This window comes from Phyllostomus discolor, chromosome 4 (genome assembly GCF_004126475.2).
Source record: "Phyllostomus discolor isolate MPI-MPIP mPhyDis1 chromosome 4, mPhyDis1.pri.v3, whole genome shotgun sequence".
In the NCBI taxonomy this organism is placed as follows: domain Eukaryota; kingdom Metazoa; phylum Chordata; class Mammalia; order Chiroptera; family Phyllostomidae; genus Phyllostomus; species Phyllostomus discolor.
This window is the reverse complement of record NC_040906.2, coordinates 196,814,263-196,834,428: the sequence shown is the minus strand read 5'-3', so window position 1 is coordinate 196,834,428 and position 20,166 is coordinate 196,814,263. Positions and strand designations below refer to the sequence as shown.

The following is a 20,166-nucleotide window of genomic DNA, read 5'->3' as shown; positions in this document are numbered from 1 at the left end:
TCCTTCTCCCACCTCCCGGCACTCCCCTCACCTCTTCCTACACTGCACCTGAGGCTGGACCACATTCGTCAGATCAGATCGAAGAGGCACATAAGGTAGATGAGAAGAGAGGGAGGGAAGGCTTGAAGGATTGACCCCAACTGTGCGACTGGATGAGCAAGGCGGGAAATAATTTCCTCTGCTCTAGTCTGTATTTTCTGCCAAGGATGGGTCCTGCCAAAGAGCTAAATTAAAATTGTTTATCAGTGGATCTCAGGGCAGACCACAGGCCAAATACAAATCATAACATTGTACACAAGACCTGAGATCCGAAAAATCTAGAAAGTGGTGTGCTCAGATGCAAAGTCTTGGAGTATGTGGGTGGGGTCAGGCTCAAGGCAGGGTCACTGTGTCCCCTAGCAGGTGTGTGACTGTCAAGATTGCTCTAGAAGTGCAGGACATGAAGAAGTGGTGGAGGCAAGAAAGCAGAACACAGGGGTGACACAAGTTTTAGGGTCTAAGATCTACTATGAAACTGCTGGACTAAGAGCTGTGAGAGCGCATGCCCTATGCCCAGCCTGGATGACGGGGCACCCGAGACCCAGAACTAAGTCTGCTCTCAACTGGGAAACCCAGACAATCTCTTTTCCCTGTTTCACTTTTTATGATGAAGCCAAATTGTGCCATCCCTTCATCTCCCCCCTCTGGCTCCTGTGGCAGGCAGTTAGGCAGGCATGAGCAGAGCAAGAATGGTAGACCGGCTACGAAAGGTCATCTGGGCGGAAAGCCCCAGGTGCCCAGCAATGGACAGTTGTAAGGTGGGACCTCACCCTCAGGGCAACTGTTCCTCCCCTGGCTTGTCCCCAGTCACAAGAGTAGAGCCCCTTAGAGGAGGAACGAGGGGTCTGGAGCATAGCCTCATGAAGCCCGTGCATAACTGCTCCCCAAAGAATTAAGCCCTAGAGACGACATCTAGGCCTCAGTTGTGTTTTAGCTCCAAGCCCAGAAAAGCAGCAAGGCCAGGTGGGGCGATGCTATGGCTGACATCAGGACTAACCGTGATGGCCAATGACCCCCTGCCCTGGTTCTGACCAATCCGTGGAGACCATGACCCTAAAAGGAAACCCCTGATACACTGATGAATATTCTAGTGAGGTACGCCCTTAAAAACCCCTGCCCTTAAAACCCAGTGCAAGCTCTTTCTCTCTGCTGAGCATGCCTGAGCCTTTCCCCACCCTCTTCTTCCCCCGAGTGGCTCCCTCTCTCTGGAGCACACCCCTGCCTTCCCTCCTCTCCTTCCCTCGAAACCTGTTTTCTTTGACTTTCTTTCTCTCTAAGCTCCAAGGGTCTTTTGCCTCTGTAGCTTTTCTCCTGAGCCCACAGAACCCAGCTGGCTCCCTTCTTCTACCTCTGTGACTTTCTACATAAACTTTTGCTTGTATTTGAGCCTAGCCTCTGAATTCTTTCTTAACCAGAACTGAAGTACCGAGGTTGCTGAACTGAGGTCCAACTTGCCACTAACACGTGATGCCTTTTCACTGCCAATGCTTCCTCTAACAAGTCACAGAAAATACACAAGAATGTGTTATGATTGATCTGCTACGATATAGTGTAGGGAATGGGTTCAAGTCCCATCTCCCCATCTTACTGGCAGTGTGGCTTTAGGCACATTACTTAACCTCTGTGCTTCAGTTTCTCCATTTGTAAAATGGGCTAATAATAGTACCAGTTTCATGGGCTGTGAGGTTTAAGCGTAAACCATCCCAAAGAGTGTGGGGCACATAGTAAGCATCCAATTCCATTCAGCTGTTATTCTTTCCCTTTCCAAAATTCCTACAAAAACAAAATAAAAACCAAACAGCTCAACAGACCATTTACTTTGAAAATATGAGTGCACGAACGTTCCAGTTTCAGTGGAACGAGAGGCACATCCTTTCAAAGCATATCCTGTTCAGAGGAGGGACAGTCTTGTTGAATGTGGTTCCTGGAGAAGCTGTTTGTGTTGCATTGCATTGCATCAGTGGGTCTGTCTAGGTAACACCTACGTCCCCACACCTGGCTTAAGCACCCATTCCCCCTCCCCGACCCTCCTGCATGGATCCCTGGAAACCATCCTTCACCCCTCCCTTCAAATTGGAAGTGTCCTTCCTTTCCTTGGACAAACATGACTGCAGTGCCCATTTCGGCCTGGCTTTCTTGGATACAATCATTCGAATCCACCCTTCAACAACAAAAATTTATCGAATGCTGGCCATATGTTAGCCAAGAATTTCTCTGCATTTTTATGCATGCCTCTGTTTTTTTCTATCTGGATCAATATATTTTTCAGAAGTTGGGAATGATGTCTACATAATAATGGCTTATGCCAGGATATAATCCTCTATTATATATCATAGTCATTTATCATTTCTGGCAGCCTGAATTCTTTGAATACTCTATCAGTATTTTGATAGCTTTCCACAATGTGAATCCCACCTTTCTAACTTTTCTTGCTCCTCTTGAAGCTATGGGTGACCATTTAGAAAAACTCAGAATTCCTTGGTTGGGGTTCTTAAAGTAGACTGACTCACCTGGGAGATAGACTGCTTTCTCCCCTTTCCCCTCCATCCTTGCTAGCAGCCTGAGAAGCAGACGTGATGGCTGGAGCTTCAGTGGCCATTTTGGACATGAGGTCATCTTAAGCATAGAGGTAATGCACAAAAAATAGTGCTCCTGGATGACTACAGTGTGGCTGTCATACCTATGACAGCCACAGTCTAGAACAGCCTATCTTTGGACTTATTTTTTTAAAAAGGAAAAGAAACTTCTATCTTACACAGGCCACTTTCATTTTGTCTTTTTACTATATGTAGCCCAATGTAATCTTATATATTTATTGTGCATGTAAAATTATACAGCACATATTTAACCCTTATACCATAAGGGTGAAATCAAATTTCTGATTCAGATTTCTGAACTCTCCTATTTCTGAACTTTCATCTGAACTCTCAGATGAAAGATAAGATCATCTTTAGCAATATTAAAAAAAATAGAAAGGCAGAAATTATGAATTTTCTAATATGATGCAGTGAGGTGCATGGAGCGCCAGCTATGATGTAGTTTATCACAACACTGAATTAAAGTCTGAGTCAGTCTCTGCATCTCAATAACAATTCACAGGAAATACAGAAAGCAGAGTAGCATATTCTACAATACCTCAGGGATGCAGTCATCAAAATCGAGAATGTGGGAAACTACCAGGACAAATGGTCCAGTTTCTGCAAAAATAAGTTGCAAGGGGTAGAGGGGAGGGTGGAGAAGAAAAAAAGAATTTACCAATTAAAAGAGATTTAGGACACATTAACAAATGCAATGTGGAAAAACTTCTTTGGATACTGAGTTGAACAAACTAACTGAAAAACAGTTTGAGGCCATCAGGGGAATACAAACACTGCCCAAACTTCTAATGACATTAAGGGATTACTGTTAATTTTTAAACTAGTAATAACAATGAGGCAGTTGTATTTTTAAAGTTCTTATGTACATGTTTAGAGATACATATTGGTATATTTCCAGAGGAAATGATCTGATATCTGGAATTCGATTCAAAATAATTCAAGGATGGCTCTCATCAGGTGGCTCAGTTGGCTGGAGGTTATCCCATACACCAAAAAGTTATGGGTTTGATTCCTGGTCAGAGCACATACCTAGGTTGTAGGTTTGATCCCCAGTCAGGGCGTGCACAGGAGGCAAGTGATCAATGTTTCTCTCTCTCTCCCCACCCTCTCTCTCCCCAAGAGTCTCTCTAATATCAATGAACATATCTTTGGGTGAGAATTAAATGATGATGATGGTGATAATTCGAGGATGGGGAGTTGAGCATATAAAATGAAGTAAAGTAGACCCTGTGTCTTAGTAAACTGGGGCTGCTATAACAAAACTACCGTGGCCTGGATGGCTTAAACAACAGAAATTTGTTTCTCAGAGTTTTGGAGGCTGGGAATTCCAAGATCAACTGCTGGCTGACTGGGTTCCTTATGGAAGCTCTCTTCCTGGCTCCTGACTATGTCCTCATACAGGATAAAAGCATGCCGAAGGCACAAGAAATCATCACTCTTGCACCTCTTCTTGGAAGGACACTAATCCTAATTGTAAGGGCTCCACCTTCATGATCTCATTACCTCCCAAAGCTCCCACCTCCACCTGTCCTGACTTGGGAGATTATGGCTTCAACTTACACATTTTGAAGGCACACAAACATTCAATCTGTAGCCCCATGTGTTGGTAACTGGTACAGCTGCAAGATGGGCGCACAGGGCTCTCACACTAGCCTTCCTAATTTTTGTATGTGTTTAAAACTTTCCACAATCTCAAAGTAAGATTTGAAGACAAGATGTGTAACCATAGAAACTCTGTTTCTTGAACAGGGCAGTTTTGACAGGGGAACTCAAAAGTTAGAGATTTTAGTTTCAGTTGATAGGTTTCAGGGATTCATGCAGGTGGAAAACTATTATTCCAGGAAATGGAATGCATAGCCCCAGGTGGCTGACAAGCAATTCAACCTTTGTGCCCCAGAGGATCTGTAAGAGGAGCCATTGTGTTCCGGGAGGGAAGGTTAGTGCTGCAGGTAAGAATTTCTGATGAACAGATAAAGAGAAAGGGATAGGAAAACCACCTCCAGACTGCAACTCCTACCTGATTAGCCTTTTTCCCCAAACTGCTTACCCACGCTGTCTTCCCCTTATAAAAAGTCAGCTTGTTATGAGATGTTAAGATGATTTTTGAGGGTACGGAACCCACTGCCTTCTCATATCATCGGCATCTGAAGGAAGTGCCCATAAAGATTCAATCCTTGTCTCTACTAATGGGCTCTGGTAGTGACAGGCAGCACAAACGCTGACTTTTCCCTTGTCAGTTTTTCCTTTCTATCTGTCCATCCCCTACCTTCATCATGAGTCCTTAGGACATCAGATTCTGCTCAACACCAAACTGTCTTCAGAACAAAGCTTCAGGTCCGTGGAGCACAGAAACAGTTTTGGTCAAGCTAAAGACAACATCTAGACTTCAGCTGTGTTTCGGCCCTGGCCCCACGGACCACATCTTGAAACCACACAGAACAACACCACGATTTTCGTCCTGCATAACCCACCCCCTGGAAGCCGTCCGGCAGCCTGGTCTGTGAGTGTGTGCTCACAGGGGTGGCAGCACTTCCTTAAGAAGAAGCCTTTACTTGCTTGGCTGCAAACTCCTGTTTGCATTTCATTGGGCTTTCATGTGTCCAGGCGAATGACCCCCTTTAGTCTGGTAACAAATACTCAATGAAACTCCTGTATTCTTTAGTAGACTCAATATTTTTTCTTTTTTGGATAGAATAGTTTTCTTCTAATACACAGATTCTTCTGTGTAGAATTAATGTTTAATAGAATCAGAAGCTTACTTGAACTGGTGTGGGGATGACAAGCATTGAAATTAGGATCTCTCGTTAAGGAATCAAAATCCCAGGAAATGTCTAAACTACTCACTGTTATGACTTTCCCCCCAAATTCCTTGTTATCGTGTGTCCAAACCTTTGAGACAGTCATCACCGGCAACTGAACTATCTTCTGATGAATTAGCATAATTACATCTAATCCCTCCAGTTGGTTTTTTCGGGTCACCCCAATCTTTGCAGAAGATTTTAGGTCCTTATAAGATTGTGCAAGTGCAGAAATTGCTTGCTCATGCAAAAGCAACATTTTGTATTGTTCTGGAAGGGAGTCCTGTTGCCTGAAGGTGGATGAGTCCAGAAGAAAGGCATTCTTCAGTCAACCCTTCCAACAGGTGGGTCAGAACGGCAGAACCAATTCAGGATGGACATTTGCAGAGGTGCTGCTCTGGCCATAGCGGAACATTATAAGATTGCCCTTGCTTAAACTATTAATTTCCAGTTGGGCAACTTCTTCAATGATTGGCAAGCTGAAGGGCCCATAAAAGCCATCAGCATTGCAAGTCCCTAATGGCTCCACTGACTCATTAAGAAACTTCTGTACAACTCTATTCAAGACTTCTAAGTTTCTCTAAAACTCTGCTGTGTAAAGTGAGAACCAGGCACCAACAGCAGTTATGTAACCTGGGAACATATCAGGAAATGCAGAACCTTGGGCCACACCCCAGGCCTACTGCATTTTAACAAGATTCCCATGAATTCATATGCATTTTATCACCGGATAACCCACCCTTTAAATAACAACCGAGGCACACAGATTTGCACCATAACAACGGGTAGTGAACTGGTCCTTGTGCAATGACCAAGTGGGCATTTTGTAACAAAATCAAATACTCTCCAAAGAGATTTTTTTTAAGCGCTATCATCTGTGCTTATCAGCGGGTGATTTACTTCAAGATAAAAATAAAACTCTCAGGGGTAATCTGCTACACCTGATAACTGTTTATCTTCATTCTTGCCAAACAATCTGTGAACAGGCTGTGACCAGCGAGAGAGGAATTTTTCCAACTGCGTTTTTCTCCCTGGGGGCGAGTTATGGAAGCCGTTACAAGCAAAGGCAATGGAGATAAGAGTGGCTTCTCCTTGATCCTTGTGTTCTCTTAAATTGCACACCACGGGGTTGGAGTTATTAACAACAGAAAGGCCTGAAATTCCCCAGACTGCAGAATGTGATGCGCGGCAGTTCAGGACTAATGCATGATACCAGCTCACTCTCCCTGCGTCCTTTTCTTCTGTCACAAAGACCTGTGGCTGGCTGTCCTTGGACAAGCAGTTCTGAGACGTAAAGACACAACTCACAAATTAAAATAGTAAATTACATGTGCTCAGGAAATGCACACAAGAGGCCACCAAGAAGACCCACACACGGGGCATTTGAATTTATGTTTAACTTCTAACCTCTTTGCTGCCAAAAAGGACTGGAGTCTTCTCCACACCCTGCCCTTGAAAAAGAGCACTCAATAAAACAACAACAAAAATCCATTTTTAAAAAAGCACTCCAAAAATTAATGAGACAACCAAAACAAGAACAAGATACAAGTAAAAGAGAAAAAGGAGACAGCATAGAAAAAGAAGACAATTTCAGTTTCATACCTGATTATTTTTTCTGATAATTTCTTTTTATTTTATTTTATTTTTTTTGGTTTCAGTTACGACTTCTTAGAAAAGCTATTTGTTTTGAAAGCCAAATTTTTCCATCCCCAAGTGACTGAGAGAAGAATGATGTGGAATTCTAAAGAACAAAGCCCCAAGGAAGAAGACATCAAGTTAATCGACAAAATCGAAGACTGATAAAGAACAGGGTGAGAGCACGCTGCTTCTCAAAAGGAGGGGAAGGTTCAGCTGGCTAATGGGAGGTGGACAGAGAGGGACAAGGTTAAATCTTAGAAGCTGCCTGGGTCCCTCTACTCGCCAAGCCAAGTTGTTTGAGGAAAGGCACGTTAATTGAAAACCGCGATCACTTGCCGGGAATCCTGGAAAACTCCGCCGAGGCGCTAAGCCAGGGGTGTCCAACCTTTTGGCGTCTCTGGGCCACACTGGAAGAAGAATTATCTTGGGCCACACATTCAATACACAAACACTGATAAAAACTGAGCCTCCCCCCAAAAAAAGGTCCATACATCATTTTCGTGATATCCGCCACCACAGATAAGCAAAAAAGTCCTCACATAATACCCCCAGTTAGCAGCGGCCCTTTCAATAATCTTTTGAAATCATTGAGTAGGTCTCAAGTTTGTGATCACTAATCACAAACTTGAAATGTACAGTTCAAGAACTGTACATAGAAAATGTACATATTTAAGTAATAAAACTTAGTATAAAACTTAGTAATAAAAGTGACGTTTTAAGTAAATGTACAGTTTTGTGTTGGGCCGCATTCGTGGCCATCCTGGGCCACACGTGGCCCACGGGCTGCAGTTGGATACCCTTGTGCCACATAAAGCAACCTCAGTTCCGACCGCAGCTTGAGCTTCAGGGTGTCGATGGCCGTGGTAGACAAATGGTCCTGGGACAGTTTACAAAAACTCCAAGTCTCTTGGAATGTTTTCTGAAGCTGAAGGATGGGACCTGAGGGACCCGAGGTCAGGACGAGCAGGCTGTGGCACGCGTGGGCTTGGCGAGCAGAAGCCTTGGTGTGGCCGGGGGCTGTGACTCTGACAAAGGAGCAACAGGCTGAAACCCAAGACCCAGCGGCCTGGGGCAAGGCAGAACAGAGGACGGCCTCTGCACCAAGCGCCACTCTCCCGAGGCCACACAAAACCCCCAGGGGACCTGGTCAGCCACAAGGGCAAGGGATGAAAGGAAGGGAGGGGAGACCCCTGAGAAATGGATTTAAGCTGGAAGAAACTGAGATACTTCTCTACCATCTGTGGAGATGGGGACTCTTACATGAGATGTATTTATAGTAGGGAAAAATCTATAATGTTACATTTTCACACACCTAACCTCATAACATTCACAAATACACACACACACACACACACACACACAAGCTGTCCCTAGGTATGCATGGGGAATTGGTTCTACATCCAAAATACCTGGATGCTCAAGACCCTGCTATAAAATGGCACGCTCTTTGCATATAACCTACGCATATCGTCCTGTAAACTTTGTCATTTCTAGATCACTTACAAACCTAACACAAGGTAAATGCTATGAAAATAGTTGATACACTGCATTGCTTAGGGAATAATGACAAGAAAAATTATCTGTGCCTGCTCAGTACAGATGCAACCATCGTACGCCTAATTACATGGTACATGTCAACAACAATGTAACATTTTATTTCACATATTTTCCACCCTCATAAGGCCAACCAACTGTATCTGTCTAGCTACCTAATTATCTATCCACACACAGTTAAATTTACTGGAAAATAAACTAACGCAGGTTAATGGAGAGAAGGGGAGAAAGGGGCCCAGCTAATAGTTCTGAGTAAATTCATTAACTTTCTTAGAAGTTGTGAGCTTGTGGAGGAGCCTTCAAGAGCAGGTGGGCTGTAGTATGATAGAATTGGGAGATGGATTAAGTTGTCCTTGACAATGACACAGAGTTCTGGAAGAAGGAAAGGGAGGCTAGGTAAGAGGGAGTGTCAAACAGCACTCAAGTTTATGTTAGGAGACTCAGTCTGTTTCAATTGTGAAATTTATCTGTGTTTTCCCAATGTGATCAAATAATTCTAGGCTTCATTAATAGGACACTGACTTCTAAATCATTAACAGGTCATACCCCTTCCCCCCAAATAAATCAGAACAGTGGCCTTCCACTTCTCCCCAGGAATCTCTCCTAGTTTTTTCTATAGCTGCATAATGAAGACATTAGTTCTTACACCATTATGCATCATTTATATCCTGTGAAAATGGAACCTGCCTATTTAGTAACCCAAACTCATCACATCTGCCATTATTTTTGATGGAGGAAAAGTACTTAAGAAATGTCTATCCAGCAAAAGATTTCTCTTCTTGCAGGTACTTCGACCGTAGCAAAGTAATCACTTAGAAGGCAGGATCACAGGGTGGCAATCGTGGAAGTGACGCTGGAGGTGGTCTGCCCGCACACTCCCCTCAGCCAGCACACAGTCTCGACGACGGGAAGGCTAAGCGACGCGGCCGGAGCACTGCAGCCTCTGAGTGCGCAGGGGTCCCCGGGGACGCGCACGCTCCACTGCCCAGACAGACGCACCACCGCGGGCACCGTCTGGCCAGCGTGCCTTTGGGCACCTGGGACTGGAGGGGGGCCTTTTCGGAGTGAGATGAGAAATTCCAGTCTTTTTATATTTGCTTAGAGATGGAAGAACATTAAATTATACATTTAAAAAATCAATCATCTCCTTGAGTGCCATTAGCACACTTACTAGGGAGGCACTTCGTTCCCTGTGACTGATCTGGTGAGTCCCGAGAAGCAGGGAGCACAGTGCTCTCGGTGCTGCTGCTGATGGGGCCGGTGGAACTCCGTCACTGAGGCTGTGCACGGCCAAAGCAGATGGCACTGCCCGTCTGTAATACTTTCCATCATACTTTAAGGTCAGTTACAATCAGAACTTTTTAAACATAAAAAGTTGAATTACTTTCCACTAAATTTGAGTTTCTGAGGAGGAATTAAACTGAGGAGGAAAATAAACTGAGGAGGAATTTCACTACAATACCCTTATTCTCAAAGACAACATTATGAGATAACTATAATTTCTAGTGAGCTAATATGGAAAATAATATATTTATATAACATTCGAAGAAAGTTTTATAAAAAATATGTTTTTGAAATTATGAAATATAAAATATGCATAAAAGAATATATAAAAACCCATCCTTATAACCTCCAATTTTGAATAAATTACAGGTTTGGGATGTAACTCAAGCATTCAAAGATCATGTAACCATAATATCAACTGTAAAGAATTAGAAGATAAAGAATACACTATTGAAAATATTTTTAATAAGGTTGAAGAATGAAACTGGTGTGAAGTATGGAATAATTAAGCTTTTAGATGACCCAAGAAAGGGTGATGCATCTTTTCCATCAATAGCTTTTTTGTGATGCTCTAAAATTTTTTTCTTCATTTCCAAAATTATATCACACAACATTACAAGACCATTTGGATATTACAATGACAGAAAATTCATCTTTTATTTGTAGTTTTTGAATTATGAATATGATTGAAAATATATTATCACATAACTCAATCATACAAATTACTCATGTTCACATAGAATTGAAAGAAATTTAATATTTATGATTAAAATATAAAATTATAACTATGTGAATATGTTTTACCCATACTCAAAATCTAAAAGGCTTAGGCACAAATAAAACAATTAAATGTAATAAGTAAAATGGTAACTTCTGTTACTTTGGGTAACAATGGTTGACTTTCTCAGGCACCAAGATGAAAAATACACCCTCAAAAGTCCAGGATGTTGAAATGAAATGATTCTTCTGTGAGACATTTTACTCAGGTACTGATTGGCTTTGAGTACCTAACAATAACCCGATAATCCTTTATGTTTCTGATTGGATGAAACAGTAACCTATAAAGGTATCTCAATATATCGCTGATTAAAAATATATATACCTATTCAAAATGTTCAGTAACAAAAACACTTCTTCTAGGGAAAGAAAAAACTTGCGAAATCAAATGGATCTGGCTTGAACCAAATACAACAAAACATACAGAAGCAAATTGATTTAAAACATTTACCCTAAAATAAATGGACAGATGTTAAAGTACTATCTATAAATACTACCAATACATATCAGGACCCAGTGAAAATGCAATTAATTCATCAACTCGTGGCATCAGGGAATCTATCTTAGGTAATGCAATTAGTACTAAGTATGTGCCAACCACTTTCAACCCACCTTCCCAGGAACCCCATCAAGGAGGGCTCGTGTTCCTGTCCCACAGATGAGGAACTGAGGATACCAGGCATTCAGAAACCTGCCCCAAACCACATAACTAACAAGACGCAGAGCCTTAATCCTCATGCAGGTTCACTAAGCTCTGGAAGCTTAGCTATATATACTACAATAGCAGCCAAGCTAATGATACCTTTCCTTGCTAAAACATTCTCCCCCCCCCCCCCCCCCCCCCCAACGCAAGCAGGGGCATCAGATTTTGAAGAGGAAGAAAAAAAAAAAAAAACAGAGAGAGATGGGAATCAAAGTTAGGGAAAGAAGTGAGTCTGGGCAAGCAGCACCCGCGTTTTCCAGGCCCCCTCTCATTGTCCGTGCTCCATGGCGCCCCGCGGAGCTGCGACGCACGGGATCCGGCTGGATAGGGCTCACGCGACTGACGCGCTTTTGGCTACCTCTGCCTGCCAGATGAAAGGATTCCTCTAGGTACCTATAATTAGTACATATCCCTTAAGCCAAAACAATGTATAAAACATGTTCCGCGCCCTTAAGGAATTACAGTATCTTTGAGGAGGAGATAAAAATATATACATACAGGCGACGGTATAGCGCACAATGGCATGTGCCAACTATTGTTATGGGAGAGTGTGATCAGATCCTAAGGAATATTTTTAGTGCTGCATAGTTTTGTACATGACGATCTCTAGCAGGAGCTCAAGGCTGCCTTCTTCTTCATGGAGGGGGACCGCTCCTTAAGGTCATATATTCGTTCCTTAAGGACAAAACAGGGCCAGGGTGGCAAGGAGTGGTGTTCTCAAGGGGCGTCGTTTAAGGTTTTTAAAGCTGTTTTCCACTTGGCTGCTTCCCTTGGCTTCTTCCTGTTTTTGGCCCGTTTCCCGCTGCTCCTTCTTCTATGATGTTGCATCCAGCTAAGGAAAGAAGTGAATGGCTCCAAATTTCCCCTTATTGGGGGGAAGCAGCCAAGAGGGTGTCTGGGGATGGCCGGGAGAAAGGCAATGGTGGGGGGTGCCCAGTGGTTCCGCTCTGCTCTGGACCTCAGGAAGATAACGACCACTCCCCTTCTGCCGCCAGTCACCCGCAGGGGTGGGGACAGCACAGGGCAAGATGGCAGTGCGAGCCTGGAAGAGAACCGTCCAGATGTCCTTCAGCCTACCTTGCGCCAGATGTTAGACTTCAGGGGGCAGAAAGGAACCCTGCTAGCTCCCCAGAGTCAAGCCGGCTCACCAGAGCAGCAGGCCATATTGGGGTTCGTTTGCAGGGTGCCCTCGCAGAAACCTGGACAGACAGGGGCAGCTCCCCTGGGACTTAGAGATTTGGGAGGCAGGGCACCCCCATGTTTAACCCACCCATCAGCGATGGAGCCAGCACCTTACACTTCTCAAAGCGCGTTTACAAACATCACTTCACACGTCACAGATGAGGATGTGAGGAATACAGGAACATCATTATTACTTTCCACCTTATAAATGAGGCAAACAAGACTCAGAAAGAGTACTTGGCTTTTGCCGGGCCTGAGAATTAGTAAGAGTTGGAACAGGGCTGTACCTGGAACTTCAAACTCTTAGTTCTAACGTCTTCACACATCATGGGCCCAGCGAGGCCAGCCACGGAGGGCGCAGGCTTTAAGCAGAGCCCTACAAGATGAGTCATGTGAGCCCATGGGTCTACAGAATGATTTGGAGACAAGTGTCAGTAATTACTAACTTGTAGATGAGTCAACAATTACTAATTAATATCTTACTGGGGAAAATAGAATGCTCCTCTTCCTTTATATACAAAATAAGAGTGATCTTCCTGCACTCAAGAACATCAACTCTAAAACAGTCGGCTCTGCCTCCAAACAACCTTGATCTCCTCCTAATCCACTGTGAGTTTGTCCTCCATGAATACAAGCATAGAAACCTTTGTGAGGGCTGACTTATCGTTTTGGCCTGCACTCTCATCTGGGTCAGTGATGTCCAGTTGTTTGCTATCCACGGTAAGAAGCAGAACCACCTTCCATTCGTCTCTGATATCCTTAATAAGATCTGAGGGACAAGGAGCCTGTTCATGTCACACCAGGGATGTGTTCAAGGCCTTGGCCAACAGTGCTGTGCTCCTGCTTTTATAGACTGATCGTTTCCCTCAGCCAATGTCTTTCTTTACAAGAATTGTAACCAATTTAGTTTTTTCTTTCACCTTGCAGGATCACTCTAGTTGTTGCTTTCTGTATGCTCCCCAGCTCCATCATGCCTCTTTTAATCACTGTTGACTCAAATGGCATGCAATCCTTCAGGTGTAGATAAATCACAGCTTGCTCACGGCACAGCTGTGCTCCCTGCTGACAGGCATCCACCCAGCGTGTTGATAATCTCTCTGGGCTGCAGTATCACACTGCGGGGACGCCCCGAGGTGATGGCTGACAAACACACTGGGCTTAGAGATAGTCCTGTGGTTTGCTGCTATTCCTCTCTCTTCTGGGACAAAAACAAACAAACAAACAAAAACCGGATTCAAGTCACCTGTAAACTCAGAGATTTTTCTAAGCATTTTCTCTTCTAGTAGAGATGTTAAGAGAAGTTGAACATTGATTTAAAAAGGTGTCTGATTATGCTTCTCAACTATCCCCCATTAGTTTTTTAAAATAAAGTAAATTAAGTTAATTCAATTCATTGTGTTTCTAAGTACAGGATCACAAGAAAATATAATTCCCTCAAATAATTATATGCTTACAAAAAATGAAAAATATTTCATTAATGTGATAAAAAATCTATGAACCTCAATGTCAAGGTTAAGCTTAGTGATTAAAACACTTGTAGCATTATCATAAAAACTTCAAACAAACAAAGATGTTGCCTATAACCAACTTTCATTCATTTGACAAATATTTATGGAGTCCTGGTATGTGCCAGGTACATGTTGTAACTGTGCGACATGGTGGTAATTAACACGCAGTCCCCCACCACAGACTTCACGTTACTTAATACTATTCTGGGTAATATTATAAAACTTAGAATAGAATAAGATAGGAGATAAAATGAATGTTGTTTGTCCAAGTATGTGATTCCCTATTAAGAAAAAAATTGAAAAATTATTGAAATAAAATGTTCAGCCACATGAGTATATATAAAACACAAAATCAATAATTTTCAATATTACACAATCCATGTAAAATATAGTGGAAAAATATTCCATTCAGAATAACAACCAAAAAATGGAAAAAGTATCTAGGAATAACCTTTTATAAGAAATGTAATGACCCTTTGTGGAACTAAAGAATGCTATAATATAGCCCTGGCTGGTGTGGCTCAGTGGATTGAGTGCCGGCCTGCCAAGCAAAAGGTCACTGGTTCAAATCCCAGCCAGGGCACGTGCCTGGGTTGTGGGCCAGGTCCCCAGTAGGAGGCATGCAAGAGCCAACCACACATTGATGCTTCTTTCCCTCTCTTTCTCCCTCCCTCCTCCTCTCTCTAAAAACAAGCAAATAAAATCATTTTTTAAAATAAAGAATGCTATAATATAAAACATTCAGAGGGCAATAACAATAACAGACTCTTGGAAATAAGAACATGAGAACAATGAGGGAGAAACTCAACAGAAACAATGAAAGACAAACATGAAAAACTGTACCAGATGGTAAAGCATAAAGACAAAGAAAATTGAGAGAAATATTTGCCTCTCTGGGTGTCTCTGAGTGGTGGTAGTATGGGTGGTTATTTTTTCCCACTGCTCTATAATTTTCTGCACTTTCCAAATCAAAACAAAATAGGCGAATATATAACATTCAAAACCAAAATATTGATCATGTGGTCAAAGAAGACAAAAAAAAAAAAACAGACAAAGAATTAGGTAACTGTATTGGGAGCTGTTAAGATGATTAAGTTACTAACAACTTCGAACACCCTGAGGCAACTAACTGTTCCCCTGCCAAGGAATGGTGGCATGGGTTTTACAATTTACTAAAGCAATTCCTTAATTAAATATGCTTTCCAACAACAATGTGCAAACATAAAATTTCATGCTTCATTTAAAGCTCTCTGCTTTTGTTAAAGGCAGTCCAAACCCGACAACCTGGTAAGTCCATGACCGTAACCAGTGTCGGTTCCAGTAAGGGTTAGAGAATATCGTGTCAGTGATAACTGGCCCTTGGGCCTTGGGATGGGGAAGATGCTGACAGAACAATTATATAAACCACATATTTTCAGACCTATGGCTTCACAAAGTTTTTTTAATTAAAAAAAAGACAGAAGTGAAAAGGTGTACTTAATAGCATTAAACATTTGTTGAGGGAAAAAATGAATTCATTATATTCTTCTTGGGGAAAAAAGTGGACACATGAAATGCTCATAAAATTAATAAATTTAGATGTACTGTTTTTGAACTTGGACATAGATCCCCACGGAAAGTTGAAATCCTGGGAGGCTACGAGGTGGGCCAAACTCTTCCACGTTCATGGTTAAGAGCTGTGAGGAGTGCACGGGAAAGTGAAGCAAGAATACAGGTGACTTCGGGATCAGAAACAATACCTCTATTATGTAAGGTTAATTGATTTGCCTTTTGCAGAGTCTTTCGACCTTCTAACTTTTAATTACCCGTCTCAAACAAAATATCAAAGCATACAGTTCCTCATAGCCCACACTGAGCTCACATGCCCTAAGAGTTATTTAAAAATAAAATATCGAGTCATTAATTTTCCTACCACTTGCAATGATAAAACAAAAGAAAAAATGAGAGGGTGGAAGGGACTCCTTCAAGGTCATGCTCGTAGGAGTGAAACTGATTCCTAACTCCCTGCTTCATTCTGTCCTGCTGGTTCTTTCTTTCTCTCATCCTAGTATATTTATCATGAATCATTAAACACAAACCCATTACCCAGTGCAATTGATTCTTCCATAAAATGAAAAGCAGCTTCACTTTTGTAGGTCTTTTTTTTTTTAAGGACTTTGGGTAAAGTCAGGTTTGGACGCAGAGAACAACAATATGAGCTTACGAAAAACTATATGGCAAGGAGTCGTGGACGGCCTTGCTTAGTGTGCTGAACTAGCCCAAGGAATAAAAGGAGGGACAGCCAGGGGACCTGAACGTTCTTATAAATTAGTAGATGGTATCTGGTAGGCCAACTGACGTGTAAGTAATTGATATGAAAAACCCAAGGAAAATGGAGTTGGGGGATTGGAAGTGAGGCTTACTCTGAGTTTTCCCAAACTGGGTTTCCAGAATCTGTCAGAGGCCTTAGAAAGAAAATACCTATAAGTACTAAGGACCCACTGCTGGGTGCTTACGTGTGTCTGGCATCATGCTAGGTATTTTGCATTTATTGCATTTAAGTCTCAAAACTCCAAGAGGTGGGCATTACTCATCTCATTTAGAAACAGAGAACGGAAGCTCAGGGAGGTGCCGTTCTTAGTCTAAGGTAACTGGTCACATCACTAGGATTTGAACTGAGATCTGATTTCAACATCCATGCTCCTCAGCCTCTTTGCCGCCAGCAACCAATGAGCAAGTCAGAGGGGAGAATGTGCCGAGTTAAAACAGTAACCTGCTGTACATGTAAGGTATGGGTATGTTGGGTAGGTATATGGGTGTGCATTTAATTTATTTCACCATTTTTGTGTGTTTGGAATACTTCATAGTTAAAAAAAAACTGTGGAGAAACTTCATTGTTTCTGCCTTAGATAAGAATAAGAAGGTATAAACTTCTTAAGAATGCCATATTTTTTTTTTGCCCCGGGGAAGAGAAGACAGTGTGGCTTTAAAGAAATTTCTCATGTTATTCTCAGCAGGACGGGTGAGAGCTGTAAACCAGGGCCAGCGATCACAGCAATGGCTTCAGGAACTGATGTTGGAATGGAAGCTGTCGGCCACAGCGGGCCTAGCATACAACCCAGTTCTGGGCCAGGGATTTATTGGCTTCTTGCAGATCCTCAGAGACAAGAGGAAAACCAGGTGGATGGCCATATGTACACCCTGCAAATTATGCTCCGAGGTGTTAGGGGATAAAAACAAGTCATTGATTTTCCTCTTGAAGCTCAGTCCACTCTTCCAAGTAAAAATCGACTCTGACCGAAGGAGACAGTATGTACACAGAAAGCTCCAGCAAGCCGGCCTCAGGGAACAGGGGAATTCTGGACCCAGAAACGCTCTCCAAATTGACTAATGCCTGGCCAAGACACCTGAGGGTAATTGTGCTCCCAGTAGCTTCCGGAAGGCACTTACCTACTCTGATTACTAGATGTGTGGCTTCCCTCTCCAGGCTCTGAGCAAGGAATGTAAACCATGGTTTCTGTACTAGAGAACATTAAAACATCTCCTTCCAGCTAATGTAGCTCCAACTTTAAAGGAGTTATTGGAAGGGAAAAAACAGAAATGAGAATTCAGTCTTAGGGACTCAGGGATACTGATATTAAACGGCAGGCTGAGAAGTCTCCTATAGAAATAGGAGCATATTTTTTAAAAGGCAACAGACTTCTTCACTGCTTTTTCTTTGTCGCTCTCACGCCCCTGGTCTTGTGAAAATAGTAAGTTCCTTTTAAGTAACTTCCTCTTAAATAAAATGTTGCTGAGGTCCTTTTCAGAGAAAAATATAATGTCATATAATATGATTTTTGTATATTAAAAAACACACTTTGAACAGTAGAAATAAATTTCAAATAGAGGACACTGGAGAGGATATTGGGGATAATAAAGTAGCTAAAGACAGAAAATTATGAAGAAAAAAAATCCAAAGAAAAGTGAAGAAAGAATATTGGGGAAAAACTTGAGTAGTACTAAAAGTTGAAAAAAAAAACATGAAAAGGCACTTAAATTATCCTAATAATCATCCTTCTAAGGATGATTTCAATGTTTATTAAATCAAAGCAGATAATGTCTAACAGGGCATCACGGTCAGTGCTATCCTGGTCATCAAAGATGTTACACTCAACCCATCTGAATTACGTCCTAGAGCTGCACCAAGTACCACGAACTGGGTAGCTTAACACAACAGAAACTATTCTCCTGGAGTGAAGGAGGCCAGGAGTCTGAAAGCAAGCTGTCAGCAAGTTAATTTCCCTTGGGGGCTCACAGGGAGAATCTGCCCCAGGCCTCTTTCCTAGATTCTGGCGGTTGCCAGCAATGGTTGGTGCTCCTGGGTGTGGGGCAGCACAACTCTAATCTCGGCCCCTTTGAGCTTCAATTTTCTATTTCTAAAAGAGGCTAGTAAGGTCCTCCTCTTAGAGTTGTAAGGCTTAAATGCAATAAGGGAAAGGAGTTAGCATGAGTCCAGGCACATGAAAGCACCCAGCAGTAGGTCCTTAGTACTGTATTTTCTTTATACAGCCTTTTTCAGGTTCCGATAACTCAGTTTGGGAAACTTAGAGTCAGCCTCCATCCCAGCCATCACACGGCATTCTCTCTGTGCATCTCTGTCTCTGTGCAAACTTCCCTGTTCTTATAAGAACATCATTCGTATTGGTTACAGGGTCCATCCTACTCCAGCGTGATGTCACCTTAACTTGATTACACCTGCAAAGAGCCTATTCCCAAATAAGGCTGCATCCACACATTCCAGTGGTTAGGCCTCTAGCACATCTTTGGAGGCTGGGGGCACACAATTCAATCCACAATGTTATTCAGACTGAATTGTGACCTGCCACTCCTTTCCTGCTCTTCAATTATGCTGACATGGTCCCCATCTCTTAAGAGTGTGTTGGTATCTCTCAGATCAGCCACAACTTCTACAGGGTTAAGTTATCATATTTTTTCTCTTTCCGGTTAGAGCCAAGCTCCTCAAGGAAGTTCACGTCTCCATTTTCTGCCCACCACTCCTTAAACCCCAGTAGTGAGGTCCATCCTTCCGTACCCCCTCTGCCCAGACTCTCTGACCTAGTAAGTTCTTCCTACTCAACCTTCAGGACTCTCACCTGGAGAGGAGGAGGTCCGGTGGAGACTCTTGTGTTCATCCTTGTCACAGAGCCTAGCAATGACTTAATGTACTAGATCGGTCCTGTTTACTAGCCTGTCCTTCCCACTGGACTCTGAGCTCTGTCAGGGCAGGGACTGAGCCTTCTGCAGCCTTATAGCCACAGCACTTGGCACAGAGCCCTACACAAATTTGGTGCTTAGTAAACTCCTGAATGCATGAATGAATGAATGAATGAATGGTTGTTTGTATATGGTCATTTAGACTAAAGAATATGTAAAATACAGAACCATGTGTTCTCATAGTCCTCGATTCCTTGAGAACTTGAGATACAAAGAGATCTTAATTAGATATCAGAGATTGTCTTCCATTTTTTTGTGTCTTCCTGATCCCTTGCACGAAGTAGACACTCAATAATTGACTGATACTAAGGGAAAGCTGGCTTCTGAAGGATGGGTGGGTAAGAATGACCAACCTTAGCCCTGGCTGGCGTAGCTCAGTGGATTGAGCGCGGGCTGCGAACTAAAGTGTCGCAGGTTCAATTCCCAGCCAGGGTACATGCCTGGGTTGCAGGCCATAACCCCCAGCAACCACACATTGATGTTTCTCTCTCTCTCTATCTCCCTCCCTTCCCTCTCTAAAAATAAATAAATACAACCTAAAAAAAAAAAAAAGAAGGACCAACCTTTATTGAGTGATTATTCACTGCCAGACACTGCTAGGCCCTAGGCATGTTATCTCAATTAATACTATGGCTTCTCATTCATTTGGAGGTTGCTTTGTTCAGCATAAGTTGTAAACTCTCTCATGAAGAATCCATTGTAAAATAGAAATTTGAATACAAGCGTCTACGGCCATACCACCCTGAACGTGGCCGATCTCGTCTGAATACTAACACAAGCTAGCACATTACTTTATATACAAAAATGATGTATAAGTATTATCTTATATGTCAACATGCCTTTGCATACAA

General features: G+C 42.6%; 1 protein-coding gene and 1 long non-coding RNA gene across 3 annotated transcripts in view; both read right to left on the bottom strand.

Annotated features, from left to right (window-relative positions):
* Positions 1-20,166, bottom strand: part of UST (uronyl 2-sulfotransferase) — a 266,013-nt gene that overhangs the window by 130,417 nt on the left and 115,430 nt on the right. The gene's annotated exons all lie outside the window — the stretch shown is intronic.
* LOC118500365 lies at positions 17,019-20,029 on the bottom strand. Its single transcript, XR_004902933.1, has 2 exons — positions 19,879-20,029; positions 17,019-19,668 (listed from the first exon to the last, which is right to left on the bottom strand). It is a non-coding gene; the product is annotated as an uncharacterized LOC118500365 (long non-coding RNA).